General features: G+C 38.5%; 1 long non-coding RNA gene across 1 annotated transcript in view; it reads right to left on the bottom strand.

Annotated features, from left to right (window-relative positions):
- Positions 1–18,682, bottom strand: part of LOC121832627 (uncharacterized) — a 53,499-nt gene that overhangs the window by 10,860 nt on the left and 23,957 nt on the right. The window contains exons 2-6 of the long non-coding RNA XR_006076251.2: positions 13,752–13,889; positions 7,897–8,024; positions 6,382–6,530; positions 2,934–2,994; positions 1,082–1,550 (exon numbers count right to left, since the gene is read on the bottom strand). This is a non-coding gene — a long non-coding RNA (uncharacterized LOC121832627). The remainder of the gene's footprint in view (positions 1–1,081; positions 1,551–2,933; positions 2,995–6,381; positions 6,531–7,896; positions 8,025–13,751; positions 13,890–18,682) is intronic.

Below are 18,682 nucleotides of genomic sequence, written 5' to 3'. Positions count from 1 at the left end.
GAAGTGTCAGAGCTTCATTACAGGGGTAAGACTGATCAACTCATCACCCACGTGCCTGACCACACTGTTCAGCTCCTTCCTCTTCCAGAAGATCAGTTTGATATTACCTGGCTTCAAGATTTAACCCTCTTATTGTGTGGTTGACCCTATCCTGAATCATCTTAATAATACAGATTGTGTAGGTATATGTACGTTACCTTGTTAGTATAAACTCTCATGGTCTACCATAATTAACAGAGACACTACTGTAACTATAAAAATTAGATAGTTAGAGGCTACCTTGCAGACTCAAGGACAAAATACAGGCAGATTCTTTGTAGCTCAGGATCAGTTCCAGCCCTTAAGAAGGCAGGTTTTCAGAGCCTTCTTTCAGGTCAATAATGAGATCTGAAGTTTTCTCCATTGAGCTCAGTCTCATATAGAATGACAGCAGTCTCCCTGATCATGTTCCAACATGGCCTTCTCCATCTGCTCCTAGGTGTATAATTACCTTATCTACTCTACCTAGCTAAGATCTACTAAACAACTCCCACAATCTCCCCACTTGACCACCCTATTTATACTGATCCCCTGGGAAATGACGGTAGCATGGATGTCACCTGAATACTTCATGGGTTTTGCCTTTGGACACTGGAATTTTGGCTGGGGCTTCTACTTCTGCTACTCCTACAGCCATTTCAACACTGAGAACCCAAGAAATATTGGCAGGATATAACAAAATAAAGAATTAAATTTCAGACAAGAAGATTGTCATTAATGCAAACATCTCTGGAATTTTTGAGAGAAGCAATTAACAAAATTGTTCCTAACAATATTGAAAATAACTTTTCAAAATACAGAGAAAAGTTAGATCTGATCTTCTTTGGATACTTAATTCACAAGAAAATTATTAAGCTTTATGTCATATAACTTAAATACCTATAGGATGTAAATATAGGATTGCGACATTTGCTTAGTAACATCTTCAACTCTATGTTTGAGAAGATTATATTATGAAACTAGCTCAACGTTATCTGCTACATACATGGCCTATCTAAAAAATATAAGAATGATGAAAGTAGACTTGGTAAGTATTACTTACCATAGTCTTTTGTAGAATAGTTGTTCTTCATCTACTTGTAATAGCCTGCCGGTGTTTCTTGCAGTGAACGTTCAGCACAGGGGTGGAGAGTAGATTGAATTATTGAGTAAAATTGTTTTGTCTCATTTAGTGATTTCATACATTGTGCTTTTTTCTGGATTCTTATGAAAATCACACCTTCCCGATCCTCAACCACATGATTGGCTTCAGTTAAAAGGCTGTTACAGATGAGCCACAGATGGAGGCCTGAGACAGACTTGTGTGGCTGGGAATATCACACACAACACTGCCATGACCATGTGAAGATCTTGCCCTGGGTAGCAATCACCACTTCAGCTTGCACTCCAGAATTATATAGCACATGGAACAGACCAATCCTAATCTACAGCAGAGACAAGAGCAGACAGCTCCAGCACACAGCATGGAGCCAGCACCAGCTGAACCTCCACCTCTGCCAACACCAGCTGACCTACAAACACACAAGACCAAACAAATGGTTATTGTTTTAGCCTATTGGCTTTTGGAGTGACTTGCTGAGTGGTATTATTGTGGCTATATTAAGTAACAGGGTATTGACAAAAAAAATTACTTAAAGTATGTGGTGCTGGCTCAGGATTGGATGACAAAGACCAAAGAAACAGGAAAGTATGGGGAAGATTACGTAGCAGCCATATGTTTAGTGACACTGTCATTCATGGGAACTACACAGGCAAGGAATGTCTCCTGAACTGCAAACACTTAAGGAGATTAAAGCAGGTAGATAAAAGTGAAGCTTTTAGATACATTCAATAACATCCAGAAACTCTGATGAGCTCAGAAAAGAACATCACTATTAAAAGGGAATAAACAGCTGATGTACGTTTGGGGTAGGTTCTCACACAGCATTATGGCAGCAACAGTCTGCTGATACAGGATATACTCATTTTAATCCAACATCCCCATTGTCCTTTTTCCTTATGTAAATATTGGCAAAATGTTATGCTACATGTGATGAAGAATGCCAAGGAGAAGGATGGAGTTTATAGAATTATTGGCATTTGTAGTTAAACAAACTTTATTTTCAGATGAAGTGATTTTAAAATACATTTGATGAAAAACGATGGTTGATAAGTTTTACATATCAGCAAATATGAGCTGCTTCATACCACAAATATATTTTTAAATAGACTGGCATCCTAACTACAAGACATATTTTAAATATTGATGGGCTGATGAAACTTCTGAATAATTCAACAATTAAATTATGCGACACTTTACCAGTTTTGCCTGTCAGTGAAAGAATAATAAATATCCATGTATATACTTTAATTTCTGGTAAATGTACTACTGAGCAAATTAAGATACCCCAGAATTGAACTCAACCAATATGGTCAATGTGATTAATTTTGTTTAAATCACTGCCGTAGACCTAATTCTAGGCAGAGGCCTCATAAATTCTATCTTGACACAATCCAACAAGGTTGCAGTGCCAGTGATGATGTGTGTATTTGGGGCCTGGCTCAGACCTTATCCCCAACTAAAGACTGGCCAAAAACAGTATAAGTGGGAATAGATGCCAGACTGACTTTGTAGCATCATAGAAATGTGTATGTATTTATCCACCTCAATTGTTTGAGAAAGACTATCTGTATCTGAAAAGGTCCATGACCCACACAATGGTACCATAGACAAAATGTGGACATAAACATAATTTTTTATGCCAGGAAATTCATCATTTGACAGAAGCAATAACAAAGGCTTCACTGTGTTTCCACAATGACAGGAAATTCAGTGCATGTATTAGTTACTTTTCTGTTCTGTGATAAAACACCATGACCAAAAAAGACTTATAAAGGAATTTCTTTTGGCTTACCATTCAGAGGTACTCTTCATAACAGCAGAAGAGCCATAGCATCAGGCACCGGAACAGGAAACTGGAAGGATCAAACATGAAGCAGAAAGCAAACTGGAAGTGGACAAGTCCATAAACCCCCAAAGTCAGACTCAATGATATCCTTCTTTTAGCAAGGCCACACTTCCTAAGTGTTCTATAATCTTATTCAAACCACCAACTGCATAATATCAATCTATTTCATCTTTCATGTCCTTGAGTGTGCCAATATTTTACAAGGAAAAATAAAAGTGTAATATGGATACAAAAGAGAACAGGGAGATTCAAACTTTATCGTGATTAGAAACTTACATCATATATTCAAATTTCAATTGTGTCAAACATCCTAAGTTTAACATAACTATTTTGAAATAATTACTTGGTTTATATATTCAAACATATCCTAGAGGATTATCTAATAAAAATGACCTTGTGTCTCATAGGCTTGATAGAAAGATATTATATCCCATGTCCTAGTTGGGCATCAATGTGTCTGTTTTTATGCCAATACCATGTAGTTTTTATTACTACAGCTCTGTAGTACACATTGAAATCAGGGATGGTAATGCCTCCGGTAGTTCATTTATTGTTAGGATTGTGTTAGCTCTCTTGGGTTTTTTGTTTTTCCATATAAAGTTGAGTATTGTCCTCTCAAAGTCTGTAAAGAATTGTGTTGGAATTTTGATGGTGATTGTGTCAAATCTGTAGATTGTTTCTGGTAGAATGGCTATTTTTACTATGTTGATCCTACAGATTCATGAGCATGGGAGATCTTTCCACCTTCTAATTTTTTTTTCAATTTCTTTCTTCTGAGACTTGAAGTTTTTAATCATACAAGTCTTTTACTTGCTTGGTTAGAGTTGTCCTAAGATACTTTATATTATTTGAGGCTAATGTGAAGGGTGTTGTTTCCCCGATTTCTTTCTCAGTACGTGTGTCATTTGTTTACAGGAGAGCTATTGATTTTTTTGAGTTAATCTTTTACTTAGCCACTTCACTAAAGCGTTTGTCAGTTGTAGGAGTTCCCTCATGGAAATTTTAGGGTCATTTATATGTACTACAAAGTCATCTGAAAATAATGGTGATTTGAGCTCTTCTTTTCTAATTTGTATCCCCCTGATCTGCTTCAGTTGTCTTATTACTCTAGCTTGAACTTCAAGTACTATATTGAATAGATATAGAGAGTAGACTGCCTTGTCTTGTTCCTGATTTTAGTGGAATTTCTTTGAGTTTCTCTCCACTTAATTTGATGTTGGCTATAGGCTTGCTGTAAATTGCCTTTATGGAGTTTAGGTATGTCCCTTGTATCCCTAATCTCTCCAGGACTTTAATCATGAAAGCGTATTGGATTTTGTCAAAAGCTTTTCAGCATTTAAAGAGATGCTCATGTGGGTTCTTTTTCTTCCAGTTTATTTATATGGTGGATTAAATTTAGTGATTTTCATATGTTGAATCATCCCTGTGTCTCTTGGTCATGATGGATGACCTTTTTTGTTGCATGAATCCTAAGTGGTCTTGTAATAAAAACCTGAAGCCAGATATTGAGGTAAATGCTAAAAGATCAGAGACAAAGGAACAGGCCACAGCCACTCTCACCTCGCCAACTCCATGAATCCTCTGACTGAACGCCCTGAGTCCTCAGCTGAAAGATCTCTAGTTCCTGTCTCCTCAGGCCTTATATGCCTTTCTCTGCCCAGCCATTTCACTTCCTATCTCAACCTTCCTAGTGCTGGGATTGATGGCCTGTGTGTGTCCCAAACACTGGGGTTAAAGGTATGTGCCACTACCGCCTGGCCTCTATGTTTAATCTAGTGGCTGCCTCTGTCCTCTGATCTTCAGGAAAATTTTTTGTTAACAAGTAAAACAAAATATCACCACACTTTTTAATGTGTTCTTGGATTTGGTTTGTGAGCATTTTATTGAGAAATTTTACATCTATATTCATAAGGTAAATTGATCTGTAATTCTCTTTCTTTGTTGAGTCTTAATGTGTTTTGGGTCTCAGGGTAACTGTGGCCACATAAAATGAATTTGACAAATTTCCTTCTTTGGCTGTTTTGTGGAATAATTTGAGGAGTATTGGTATTAGCTCTTCTTTGAAAGTCTACAAGAATTCTGTGCTAAAACAGCCTGAGCATGAGTTTTTTCTTTCTTTCTTTCTTTCTTTCTTTCTTTCTTTCTTTCTTTCTTTCTTTCTTTCTTTCTTTCTTTCTTTCTTTCTCTCTCTCTCTCTCTCTCTCTCTCTCTCTCTTTTTGTTATTGTTGGGAGACTTTAAGTGACTGCTTCTATTTCAGTAAGGGTTATAGGTCTATTTAAATTGTTTATCAGATCTTGATTTAACTTTAGTAAGTGGTACCTATCAAGAAAATTATCCATTTCTTTTAGATTTTTCAATTTTATGGAGTACAAGTTTTCAAAGTATATCCTTATGATTCTCTGGATTTCCTTGGTATCTGTTGTTATATTCCCCCTTTTTCTTTCTGATTTTGTTAATTTGGATATTCTCTCTCCATCATTTAGTTACTTTGAATAAGAGTTTGCCTATCTTGTTGATTTTTTTTTTTCAAAGAACCAACTCTTTGTTTCATTGATTCTTTGTATTATTCTCTTTGGTTCTATTTTATTGATTTCTGCCTCCAGTTTAATTATTTCTTGCTGTCCACTCCTAATTTTATGGGTGGACTGGGGGTGGGTACAGGAGCAGGAAGGATCAGGTGGGTGGCCAGAGAGAGTGCTCTGAGAGACAGCTGGAATTGGGAGCATGGGGCGGGGTGGAACTTAGTATAGTGGAAATTTCCTTGAATCTATGAGGGTGACCCTAGTGAGGACTACTAACAGTGGAGGATGCAAAGTCTGACCATCTTTTGCAACTAGACAAGGCTCATTGGTTGGACTGGGTTACATTCAGCTGAGCTGTTGGCTGGTAGGGGGTGGCTTGGGGGCTGGGAAAACATGGGGGTTCTAATGAGATCCTAAACAACCCAGGCTGATGCTAGGACAAAGGGTTGTTCTCTGAAAACTGACAGCAGGGCCTCATTGCTGAGGACAACATCGCACAGCCCATTGAACGTAGAGAGGTTGAGCTGGTGCCTGCATGGAGCCTTCACCCCTACGTTCTAAGCTCTTTGGCACAGGAAGGTATTCTTCAAGCTATGGAAAGAGAAACCTGTACTCAAAACACTTGACTTATAACCTGTCATGCCTGCAAGATGTGCTGGGGCAATGATGGCACAGATGTCTGGTATAAATTGAGGCCTGTGCCATAAAAGGGAGCCCATTCTCTACACTGCTTGGATGGCCAGGAATCAGAGATTGGATAGCCCAGGGACCTAAGGCAGAACCAAACATGTCTGATATAATAATAATAATAATAATAATAATAAATAATAATAAATTAAATGACTCCTTATAATATTCTACTGTGCTCACAGATCAGTGCCTTGTCCAGTCATCATCAGAGAGGCTGCTTCTGGCAGAAGATGATAGCCAGTGCAGAGACCCACAGTCAGACATTATGTGAAGAGAAAGTCTAAATTGGAGGTCTCTATCTGGTTCCTCCCCTTGAAGATCAGGGAACCCTGAAGAAGAGGGTGAGGCAAGATTTGAGGAGTCAGAGAGGATGGGGGACACCAGGAGAACATGATCCACTGAATTAACTAAGCAGGGCTCACATGGGCAAGCAGAGACTGAAGCGGCAGGCAGGGGACCCACATGGGTCTGCACCAGGTCCTCTGTGCTTACGTTATAGCTGCTACCTTGGCGTTTTTGTGGGACTCTTTTAACATTGGGAGTGGGTGTTTCTCTGGCTCTTTTGCCTGCTCCTGGGACCCTTTTCCTCCTATTGCATTGCCTCAATATGAGGGCTTTTGCCTTGTCTTACTGCATCTTGTTTTGTCCTATTTGGATGCTCTCTCTTGGAGGCCTGCTCTTTTCTGAAGATGAAACCAAGGGGCAGTGGACCTGGGGTGGGAGCTGAGAGCAGCATATTATTTGAGAGTCTATTTTCAAAAAAATAAAAATTTAAAAAAAGTACTTAAAGGTTTTCCTGTAAGGTTTATTATTTTTACTTCAGTTTTGTCAGACTGTTGAAATGGTTATGAAAAACCATTGTTTTCAAGAGTCTTTTTAATTTACTTGGTAATTGAGACAAGGTAATAGTAAAAAATAAACTGAATTGATTCCTGGAATATAATTTGGTTCTGTAGTGTTCTCCTGGTATGAGAAAAATATCTTTTAGAGCAATCAAAATATTAAAGCCAGTGTTGTTTGCATCCATCAAATGCAATCATATCCACTGCATCAGGCATATCGACTTGCCCTGGGAGTCAAGGGCTGTAACAATAAGATATTTGCACATTTCCCACTGGCAGGGCAATGGAATGGTTGAATATTTAACCAGTGTCCAACATCACAGTGTATATCCTTGATTTGAGGGCCTGTCGGGGCCTAAATTGTTTGTATTTCCCAGAAGTTTATGGTTTACCATCTAAAAACTATCATGTTCACCCCCAATTCCTATAGCAAATTGCTTCATACATGTTAAGTTAAAGGATAATGTTACTTTTCTGATCATCATTAGCAGGCAGAAATAATGGGTTCCATGTATATTTTATCACTTACCCAAGAGAAGATAGCAAAAGGAAGAGTGAGAACTATTGCATTGAATAGATTCTTTTAACATAAAACAGTGGCCTAAAAACCATGTGAATTAAAAAAAAAAAACTTTCATTTTATGTTGGGAGGGTCTAATGATATCTCATCAAAAGAATCTGTACCGGTGTCTATGGGATGGCATTTCATATCTGTAAGTCTCTTTTCACCAGTTGTTAATTAAAATTGGGACCAGGAACTAACCTATGGCTTAACTGACTTAATCAGACTTGGAAATAGCACTTACTCATGCTCTCTTACGTGATTGTCTTATAGCGTAGAATGTTAACGGACCTTATAGTGGAATACATTTCTTCTAGTTAGCTGAACCAAGAGGAGGGCTGTGGTTCCTGTTTGTGCTTTCTCCGTTTGGCTCCACTGGCTTGAAAGCTCTGCCCCAGCTTGGCCGAGAGAGATTTCCTCTAGACAGGAGTTGTAAAGAAAGCCATTTAAAATGCATAAACACAGTGTCTAAGCCCTGCCATGGATCTACCACCCAGCAGGGCCATCACCCTAACGTGCTATGTTACTTCCTAACTGCTCTGTGAAAGCCCCACTCCCTTCTCAGCTATTAATATTCATGTAAATTTCTACAAACTGTGTTCAGGCAGAATGAAAATCAACATTAAAACATCACAAAATTGTAAATATTCTAAGACCAAATTTTCCCCAGAACAAGCTTTCCAGAATGGAGAATTTTATCTTCCTTTAATTTTGGAGTCAAACTAAAATAATATTGAACTAGACGTCAAAAAGCCAGTGTTTCTGTCTTGGCTCTGCCGCCTGCTAGCTGGAGAATTGAACTAGTATTTATTCATATTTAGTTTGTGTCTGTCACAGTTGCTAGATGACAGATTAGAAAGAAAACTAGCCCTACCTTTCACAATGTCTAATGGTGGGAACTAACTAGATATCTAACTTTGGCAACTAAGAACCAGTTTACATATATATCACTATACTGGAAGGCTTACGTCAGCTGATAGGTAGGCTGGGTTTTGTTTTGTTTCGTTTTTTGAGTTTATGTGTAGCTAGAGTTTTCCAGGCTTGCCCACAGTCAGGACAAATCTGTTACCCACCAGTCCCACAGCCGCTCAGACCCAACCAAGTAAACACAGAGACTTATATTGCTTACAAACTGTATGGCCGTGGCAAGCTTCTTGCTAACTGTTCTTATAGCTTAAATTAATCCATTTCCATAAATCTATACCTTGCCAAGTGGCTTACCAGCATCTTCACATGCAGCTTGTCATGGTGGTGGCTGGAAGTGATTCCTTCTGCCTTCCTGTTCTTTCTTTTTTCTTCTCTGTTAGTCCCGCCTATACTTCCTGCCTAGCCACTGGCCAATCAGTGTTTTATTTATTGACCAATCAGAGCAACAGATTTGACATACAGACCATCCCACAGCACTTCCCCTATTTTTTTGGAGGTGGACCGAGCAGAGCTCCAGAGAACACCACTGGATTTTGATACACCTTCCCCAGACCCCACAACCTACCCTTCCCTTTTTTGTAAGTTACCCACTAAATAAATCTTCCTTTTAACTACATGGAGTGGCCATAATAATTTCACCAATATTTATGCTTAAAGGTCTATCTCAGAAGTCACATTTTCAGAGTGTTCCCCAACCCAAATTCCATGTACTTCAGTTTTCATGCACAGTTCCCATAATCCCCCTAGAACAGAATGCTATGACATGCTAAGGGAGAGATGCTATGTAATGGGTTACAGGTGACACCTGACAACAAGTTAACTAGATCTGGGATGGAGTACTATGTGCTTCCCAAATCCTCACCAATGTAACCAAACCACCCAAAATAAGAATGTCCATCTTGATTACAGCAGGGATGTGACCTGAGAGAAATAGTCATGACACATTTTCGGGCCAGACCTAATGTGTTCAGAAGAAAATGAAAGACATAATTTATCGATCAGAACTGTGTAGAAATTAAGTATGGGGATATACTATTGTATTCCATATTTTTAATTTTCTTTTAAAATAGAAGTCAAAGGAAGAATGTGAACTGCTTGTGTTTAGGAATCCTGAAATATGATGATTCTCTGTGTATATTTGCTGCTGGATGGAATGCCTTAATGGTCTGCATAGGCCACATCATGGTGTCACTCAAAGGACCTGGTCTTCCTGGAATCAGGCAATTGCTAATGACTCTTTATGGCACTGGGGACTGGTAACCTTGAACTTGGATTAAGGGTCCCTATCTATCATAGGAGGATGATGATTCTCATCTGGTTTTAGCTCTTGATATTGTTTCCAGAATTATGCTCTATGATGTGCACAGTCTAGTTGTACAGGGCAAAACCTTGCATCCACCACATACATGTATCAATTCACCTTCATTTCCTGTGAGAAATGCTTTCCTTTCAGTAACACAAGCACTTTTTAGGGAAGCATTCATTCACCCTCAATTAAAAAAAACATAGATAAAACACATAGATAAACAACATATCATATATAGCATTTAAAGTACTCAATAAACATTACCTAATATCACCACCACAATCATCATGACAGTTAAACTCATCAAAACTATGGTATCTAAGTCTCATTGATCAGTTGTATTTTCTACTAGATGTTAGCTCTGAGCTGACAAGAACCACAATTTTTCATTAACACCATGGTCAACAAGAATAAGTGGTGCATATTTTTAATTAGCTAATATGGAACAACACAGTGAAATTTACATAAGTGTTATATTCATGCAACAAAACAAGCCAAGCTTTTAAACACTTATAGTCTAGTGAAACAGCATGATGTGTGCAACATCAAATAATTTGATGGTATTGGGCATGGGATAAAATAATAGAGTAGATATATCTTCTCTGACTGATAGAAGTTTACTCCATGGGGATGGAGGATTGGAGATTTTTGTGGAAGAAGGTCTCTTTCACGTGTGGAACAATACATGCCTAGTATGTGACTGAAAATTTTTCTATGCTCTTGATCATCCAAGGGTATTTTATGGGTAAGAAAAATTTTATGGAGGGAAGAGCAATGAGAAGAGAAAGATAAACTAAGTTTAGAACTTAGATGTCTTACATACTCTCAGTAGCTTTTATTGTATGAAGTGGGGCTTTTGTTAAGCCTTTCTTCATTTGAGTAACCAGACCTCAGCACCCATCATCATTCATATTCACCATTTCTCTACTGTTCACTCAGGGAGAATGATGTGCTGTTTTCAAAAATCTTACAAAAAACACGGCCTTGGGCAGAAGAGATGGCTCAGTGATTAAAAGAACTTCCTGCTTTGCAGAGGACCCGAGTTTGATTTTCAGCACCGACATCAGGTGATTCACAACTGCGGTGGCTCCAGTTCCAGAGGAGCCCATATCTTCTGGCCCTTGTGGGTGCTAGCATGCATGTGGTGCACATAAACAAATGCAGGTTCACATACATTCACATAAACTGTAAATTAGTAAATATGATTTTAAAAGCCCACTGACACAAAAGCCTCTTACCTGAGATCTACCTTTCATAGGCCTGGAAGGTGATATGCAAGCTGCCAGGGAATGAAAGCAATCATGAAACCCGTCTGTGATGCCTATGAAACGTAACAATTACCAGCACCGCAGGATACCCCTAAATGTGCAATAGTAGCTCTTATATTTTGGTGGTAACCAAGTTCTTTCACACTGGATTCAAGACCCACTACTGTAAACCCAGTCAATTGCACGTGGCTAGTGAGTTCATCAATCTTAGAAGAGAACTACCTACTGTCACTTTCTAAAACAAGCGTAGCTCCTAACTACATTCTAAATACTTACTCTTATGCCTACAGATAACCACTCATCAAAGAAGCTTCTTTTTGCAGCAGAAGGAGACCATTGCATAAAGTCACAGCTAGCGAAGAAAATTCACAGAACAAATGACTGACCACGGGGTGCCCAGCCCCAGTTGGCAAATACCATACAACGCCTACGTACAAGACTCAGGGAACACCATAGAAAAGAGGGGAGAAGGACTGTAACAATCAGAAAACACGCCGGGTGGTGGTGGCGCACGCCTTTAATCCCAGCACTCGGGAGGCAGAGGTTGGCGGATCTCTGTGAGTTCGAGGCCAGCCTGGGCTACCAAGTGAGTTCCAGGAAAGGTGCAAAGCTACAGAGAAACCCTGTCTTGAAAAACCAAAAAAAAAAAAAAAAAAAAAAAAAAAAAAAAAAAAAAAAGAATACAAAAACAAGGAAATGCACTACATGATTGTGCTTGTGGGTTAGGGGTGTGGGCTTGTGTCTATTTCCACGCTCAAGCCCAGACCTGGGCAGGCCCTGTGCAACAGTCTCTGAGTTCATATGTGCATTGGTCCTATTGTGTTTAAAAAGAGGTGTTTCCAGTCTGGAGAGATGGCTCAGAGGTTAAGAGCACAGGCCGCTCTTCCCGAGGTCCTGAGTTCAATTCTCAGCAACCACATTGTGGCTCACAACCATCTGTAATTTGATCTGGTGCCCTTTTCTGGTGTGTAGGCAGAATACTGTATACATAATAAATAAATAAACCTTTAAAAAAAAAAAAGAGTTGTTTCCTTGGTGTCCTCCATTCTCTTTGGCTCTTACAATATTTTCACCTCCTCTTCTGCAGGGTTCACTGAGTCACGAGGGGAAGAACTGATTGACACAAGCCATTTAGGACTGAGTGTTTCAAGGTCTCCCATTCTCTGCATATTGTCTGGCTTTATGCCTCTGTATTTGTTTCTATCTGCTGTAGGAAGAAGCTTCTCTGATGACGGCTGAGCAAGACACTGATCTATGAGTGCAGCAGAATGCTTTTAGGAGTCATTTTGTTGCTATAGCAGAACAGTAATATTTTATTTTCCTCTAGGTATCTGGTTTATCTAGTCTCAGGCTCTTGGTCACCAGAGCTGGGATGGGTTCCATCTCATGGAGTGGACTTTAAATCCAATCAGATACTGGCTGGTTCCTCTCACAGGCTTGTGCCACTATTGCAGTAGTGCATATTGGAGGCAGGTCGCCATAGTCAACCAAAGGGATTGTAGCTGGGTTAATGTTTACCTTTCTTTGGTAGCATGCAGAGTATCTTACAGTATGCTGCACACTAGTCAGTAGGGATGAAGTCTTTAGGTAGGCGCCAGCATAATCTGTTCTATGAGTTACATAGAGCTTGTCTTCAGCAATGGGGCCTTACCATCTGTTTGTAGAGAATAATCAATAGCCTTGGCAATAGCTTGGGTTGTTTTGGAGCTCCCACTGGGGCCCTTTGGCACATTCCTCCTATTGATTTCTGACCCTGTTGAACATCTCCATTTGCTCCCCCTTGATTTTCTTAATGGCCAAAGTTTCCCTTTTAACTTTTCTGTCATTTAAAACCTATTGCATAAGCAATAGTCCAAACTATTCAGCTGGGACTCCATTCTGAATTACTTTTTAACGTCAATCTTCCCAGCCTTCCCCCATCCAATTCACTCCAAGATGGAACTTGGTGAATTTTCTTCTGAAACACTCCTCAAATTTACATCATTATTCTTTCTACATTAGTTGTACAGGTAATTAAGACATCACCTGCCTGATAATACCTTGCAATTCACCCTTCATAATGCTGTCAGCCTTGTTCCTTAAATGCTGCATATTAGTCTGATCCACCAAGTTCCTGCCCCGAGATATTAACTTAATCTCCCAGAACCACTGCTTACTTTGTGAAAAGCAATTATTTCAGCAATGTTCTACCTGCTAAAATGTTCTGAACTTTCCTTTAATACTAGTGTAGCTGAGGTTTTGATAGGGAAGGTCATGACCAATGCCTAAATAGGCTGATTTCTAATTTGCATAAAATGATCCCTTAGCAACCATCACACCTTTATGTTTGTGCATTTAACAAGCCCAAGTTACAGAAATTTCTACTGGAAGCACTCTATTATCTAGTGGACATAAACATTAAGGCCAAGCTATACAGTTTCATTATAAGATAATGAGAAAGGTGTGTTAGTTAGTTATTCATTTTGAAATTTCCCTTTGTCAAATTCTGCCATTACTTATTTGGCATGTTGCTAATGAGCAGGAGGCTTTAATGACCCAGATATTTTGGAGCTAACCATATTCCATCAACATTCACATCCAAAGATTCCCTAATATAAAAGAGAAATATGGGTGTAGAGATGTGGCTCGATGGATAAAGCACTCACCACATAAGCTGTAGTCCCAAGTTCAAATCTTCAGTGTGTGACTGTAATCCTAGTCTTCCTATGGCAAATTGGGAGTAGGACTGCTTTCCAAGCTGTGTAATTTGGAGCAATCAGTTAACGTCTCTGTGCTTTGGATACCTAAATAGAAGCAATTATAATAATATATTGATAATGCAAGTAGAATTTATATACATATAAGGTCTGGTTTATGAAAATTCTGATTTCACGTTGTCATTATACCATTTTTATAATCTGTCTAAATATTCCATGGTGTTAAAAGTTGCCAGAGGACAGGTGATACCCTATTACTGATTTTTTAAAGGATATATGTATCATGACAAAGATAAATAATGAAATATATTAATGAATGTCAAGTAGCTAAAAATACTTTGTGAATAAGGACAGTAAATGTGAAATAAAATGAAACTTTTTAATGTGATGGTCTAAATGTGGCCGTATTTAAAGGTAGAGATTACACACTGAAGGCCTCTTGGAAAGTTAGAATTCTGTAATACCAGAGGAAATGTTCCTACCTTTTAGACTAATGCATGCACATTTTCTATTAAGATATACATAGAGAAGGAGAGTAAGGTAGACATGCATTGTGATTCAGATTTTCCTACTTACAGATGGTAACATTCTGTGCAATAATAATGCTCTCAAAACCATTTGCAAATTTGTCCAGAAACAACTCTGCTTTAATGACGACGTTTCCACAGTGGCAGATGGCAGAGGGAGCAGTGAAGGATGCTGCCGACCCACCAGGGTTATGTCTGTCACTAAAGCGATCTGGCTCCAAAAGCCAAAGTCTGTTGAGGTCACACTGGCTATTGCTCTATTGGAAAGACTTGACTGATCGCATTTGTGCTTATTCTATGAATGATGACCTTATAGATGGGGTCCTGGCAGTTGCGTCCTTCTGTGAGAATGTGATATAGAGAAACATACAGTTTCTGCATCCTATATATTATAGCATAATATAGACACAAGGGGGTCACTAAATGAAACTTCAAAAACATACATTTGCTAATTTTGATACTCTGTTCTTGTTTCTGAATAACTAGAGATACTGGAGAAGCAGTAGCAAAGCTATTTAATATATATTAATATTAATATATATATATAGTCTTATTACATCTAAGATCAATTAAAGCTAGAACAAGAAAAGAAAATGAACTATATAAGTGAGTTAAAAATCCACCATATTACTCTTCTAATAAGGGCACATAAACATAAATTGAGAACCAGTTACTCTCCAAGCACCTAACATTGGCAGATGGTGAAGATAAAGGGAAATTAAAAAATAAACTTCACTGTTCAAGTGAACTTCTTGGTATTCTCAGAAGAAAATGGTATATGAGTCCATGGGGACATATAACATGATGTAATAGTGCTTATGAAATGCATTGTGTCAAAATAACTAACTTTCTTTTATATCATGAAATTATTGGACACATTTATAGAAGAATGAGTGGATGAGTTTAGCTTTCAAAATGGAAATTACTCCATTGCATACCATAGTCATCAGGAGCTGCAGAGCTCCTCTCCATCCATGGACTGAAGGGAAACAGAAAAGTTAAGCCAAAGCATTAATTTTCTGGGTCACTTACAAAATAAGAAAAATAACCCGTGTGAGTAGAGCTGCTCATTGATAATAAAATGTATCTATAACTTGCTTTCTCATTTACCTCCACATTTCCCATCTTCAATTTTTATAATCACAAGAAAGCAATTCAATGAGTAGTCCTGCCAATGGCATGCTGAGACAGTAAGAACTGGTTATTAAATTTTTGGGAGTTTCACAAGGTGTTTTTATTATTAAAAATTAAATTTTATGCCTTTATAATTAAATAAATGATATTAAGACAAAGGCAGTAAATACACAAAACTCATAACCTTAATCATTTTATTACATTTTGCCATTATCTATGCTCATGGGGGATTTTTATATGTGTTATATATGTGCCATGGCTTGCTGGACTATTAGGTATTTTTTCCCAGCTCTGCTTTCAGTGACAGTGCGCTTCTAGCTTGAAGTCAACCCTGTATGGCGGTATTTATGCCTTGGAAATTGGCAAGTGCTGTAAGTGCTGACTATTCTAAACAGCTACCAGCACATCACTGTGTACACTATGTCCTTTGGGCTTCGATGCCAGTTGCCCAGCAGGCTATGCTATCTACTTTAGCATGGAAGGCGGCATGAATTTTTAGTATGGTTTCTACTGGCTTCAGGAACATGGAATGGAGTGTGTATAAAGCTGTTTCTGGAGCGATGGTCTCACTTCTGTTAGACACCCAGATATTCCATAATTACAAAACTGGCAAGGCATTTTTAAAGGAAGAATCCTTATCTTCTGTAAGCACTCCCATATGGTGATATTTTATTTGTACTGAAGTGTGATTTTATTTGTATGTTAATAAATAAAGTTGCCTGGGGGTCAGAGCTAATAGTAAGCCATAGCAGAAGCTGAGCAGTGGTGGTGCACGCCTTTAATCCCAGCATTTGGGAGGCAGAGCTAGGCAGATCTCTGTGTGTTCAAGGATACAGCCAGCATGGAGACACACACCTTTAATCTCAATACCAACCATAGAAGACCTGGAGATCTGTATAAATGGGCAGTGATGAGGAGGTCATGTGGTTGGGTTTACAACCAATGAGAAGGCAGAATAGAAAGTCAATGAAAAGGACAAACACACAGGATGTAGGTCCCTTGCTGAGGAGGACAGCAGCGGCAGTGAAGGGTAAGGTTTTTAGCTCATAGCTCTAACCTCTTGGGCTTTCATCTCTGCATGAGCTCTGTTTTCTTATTTAACAAGACAGTTACATCTACACTCCTTTTCTGTGAAATGAAGATATTAAGCAGTATGGATTCTGTCCATTTTCACATAGCCAAAAATGTTCCTTGTATACACATTTTATCCAGCCAAACTCCCTTCAGTTTTTCTTTGCCTGTTTTGTTCTTAATTATGTCTCTAGACATATAAGACAATCTAGACAATAAGAATTTGAATTTCCTATGCATAATATTTCATACTTATTTATTCTAAATTATCATTCTTTACTCAACTGAAATTCAAATTTCACTTGGCATTCTATATTTTAACTGACATCTTGACTCCTAAAGTCTTCCTTTATCCACTCCTCCATGTTCCTCCGTGTTCCTTTTTCTGTCCTTCAGACCCTGCTGCACTGATTAGTTGTTGCCTGGATTATACTATTACTCATATGAACAAGATTTAGTTATGTCTAAACTCAGCTCCATCTTGGTCATTTCCTAACTTCATTCATGTTACCCATTAGTTGTTCCAGATCTTATTTATCTTAGTAAAGAAAAAATACTAATTGCTTAGTATTGCTAGTAAAACTAAACAAGATTATTATACTAAACATTATTAGACCAAACATTTAATGTAGTGCTTGACAGGTAGATGTGCTAAAATGCTTGTTATTTCTATTATAAAGTTTGATTTTATATATAGATATAGATATAGTTGTATGTATGTACACACATACTGCTTAGTCTGATGATAATGACAAGGACACCATCATGATGTCCCATTGCCATTGACATCTAGCCCTGGAACTTACCCCTGAACTCATTTTCCCATGCCTTTCTCTGCATACCCTTCCTGGCTCCATCCATCTTTTCTGGAGTAGATGATTAGAATTAATGGAATCAGTCTCATATATAACCATCAGAGGAACCCTAAACTGTCATGAGATTTTATTTCTTGATTTTCATGTTAATGTGTCTAAAACACACTCATTCATGCTAAGGGATCAGAGCAAGACACAAGCATTACTTTATGAGCACTGACGAGAGACCTGCTTAGAGAGGAGGATGGCAATGACACTTGACTGAGTCCAAACTCTGAGGGATTTTTGCATATGTTCTTCCCTTGCATCCTCCTAACAGCTGTGTGAGCACACCTCCTGCAAAAGAAGTGCCTAAGAAGTGAGAGAAGCTGAAGAAGATTTGGGTGAAGGGACTCATTATGTGCCTTGTAGGATATTCCCGTGATAAATCACCTATCCTTACAAACATTCTATAACATAGGCACAGCAGGGTGTTGTTATGCTCACTGCCTGTAGTAAACGAAACTGAGAAGTTGGTAGGATACATGGCAAGGGTGTAATTAGGCACTTCTTGGAGTTTTCCTGGAGCAGGACACTCTGATTTAGTACTGTCCTTTTCCCAGTTACACCAGCAAGGGCGAATAGCGCTCATCAGAAGTGAAGAGGCTGGCCTGTTGGTAACTGGAATGCCATGTCATAAAAATTCTGGAACTCTTTCTAGCAATAACAATTAATTACTTAATTAATTGATAAATTAGTAACATTTGCCATGGACACATGAACTGGGGCAACGATGATTACTTGAGTGAAAGATTTTAAGGAACATTAGTTGAGGGAAATGTGAGATGCCTGAACCACTATTTGAAGTATCCACTTTTCATCAGTTCTAAAGGTTCAATATTGAAAACCTCAAAGTGATGATACTTTGCCAACTAAATTGCCCCAAATAACAGGAGGATAGAGCTACTCGTTCCCACCAACGGCTTGCAATTCCTCCACCATTGTTGTTTCACCTACAAAAACAAAACTCAGCCTAGGTTTAAATGTTGCCTTCACTTATGGACTGTACGTGTTCCAGAAGAGGATTTTGTTATGCTTTGTTTTGCTTTCTTTATTTAGCTGTAGTGTGAATTGAACCAAGGGCCTCATGCACTGTTCAACCATTGACCTGCTTCTCCAGCCCAAGAGATACTGTGTTCAGATGGATATATAAAAGCTGTGTCCCCACATGTAGGTGCTCCATTTTTAGTTTTCTTTTCAAAGCTTAAAGAATAGTAGGTTTTCATGTGGATTTTAAAAACATCCTTAGTGTTGGTTATCCCTTCCTATAGCCCCTCCTCTACCCAAACCCAAT

This window comes from Peromyscus maniculatus, chromosome 10, assembly GCF_049852395.1.
Source record: "Peromyscus maniculatus bairdii isolate BWxNUB_F1_BW_parent chromosome 10, HU_Pman_BW_mat_3.1, whole genome shotgun sequence".
NCBI lineage: Eukaryota > Metazoa > Chordata > Mammalia > Rodentia > Cricetidae > Peromyscus > Peromyscus maniculatus.
Note: the sequence above shows the minus strand (reverse complement) of the source record. Positions and strands in the feature narration are given on the sequence as shown.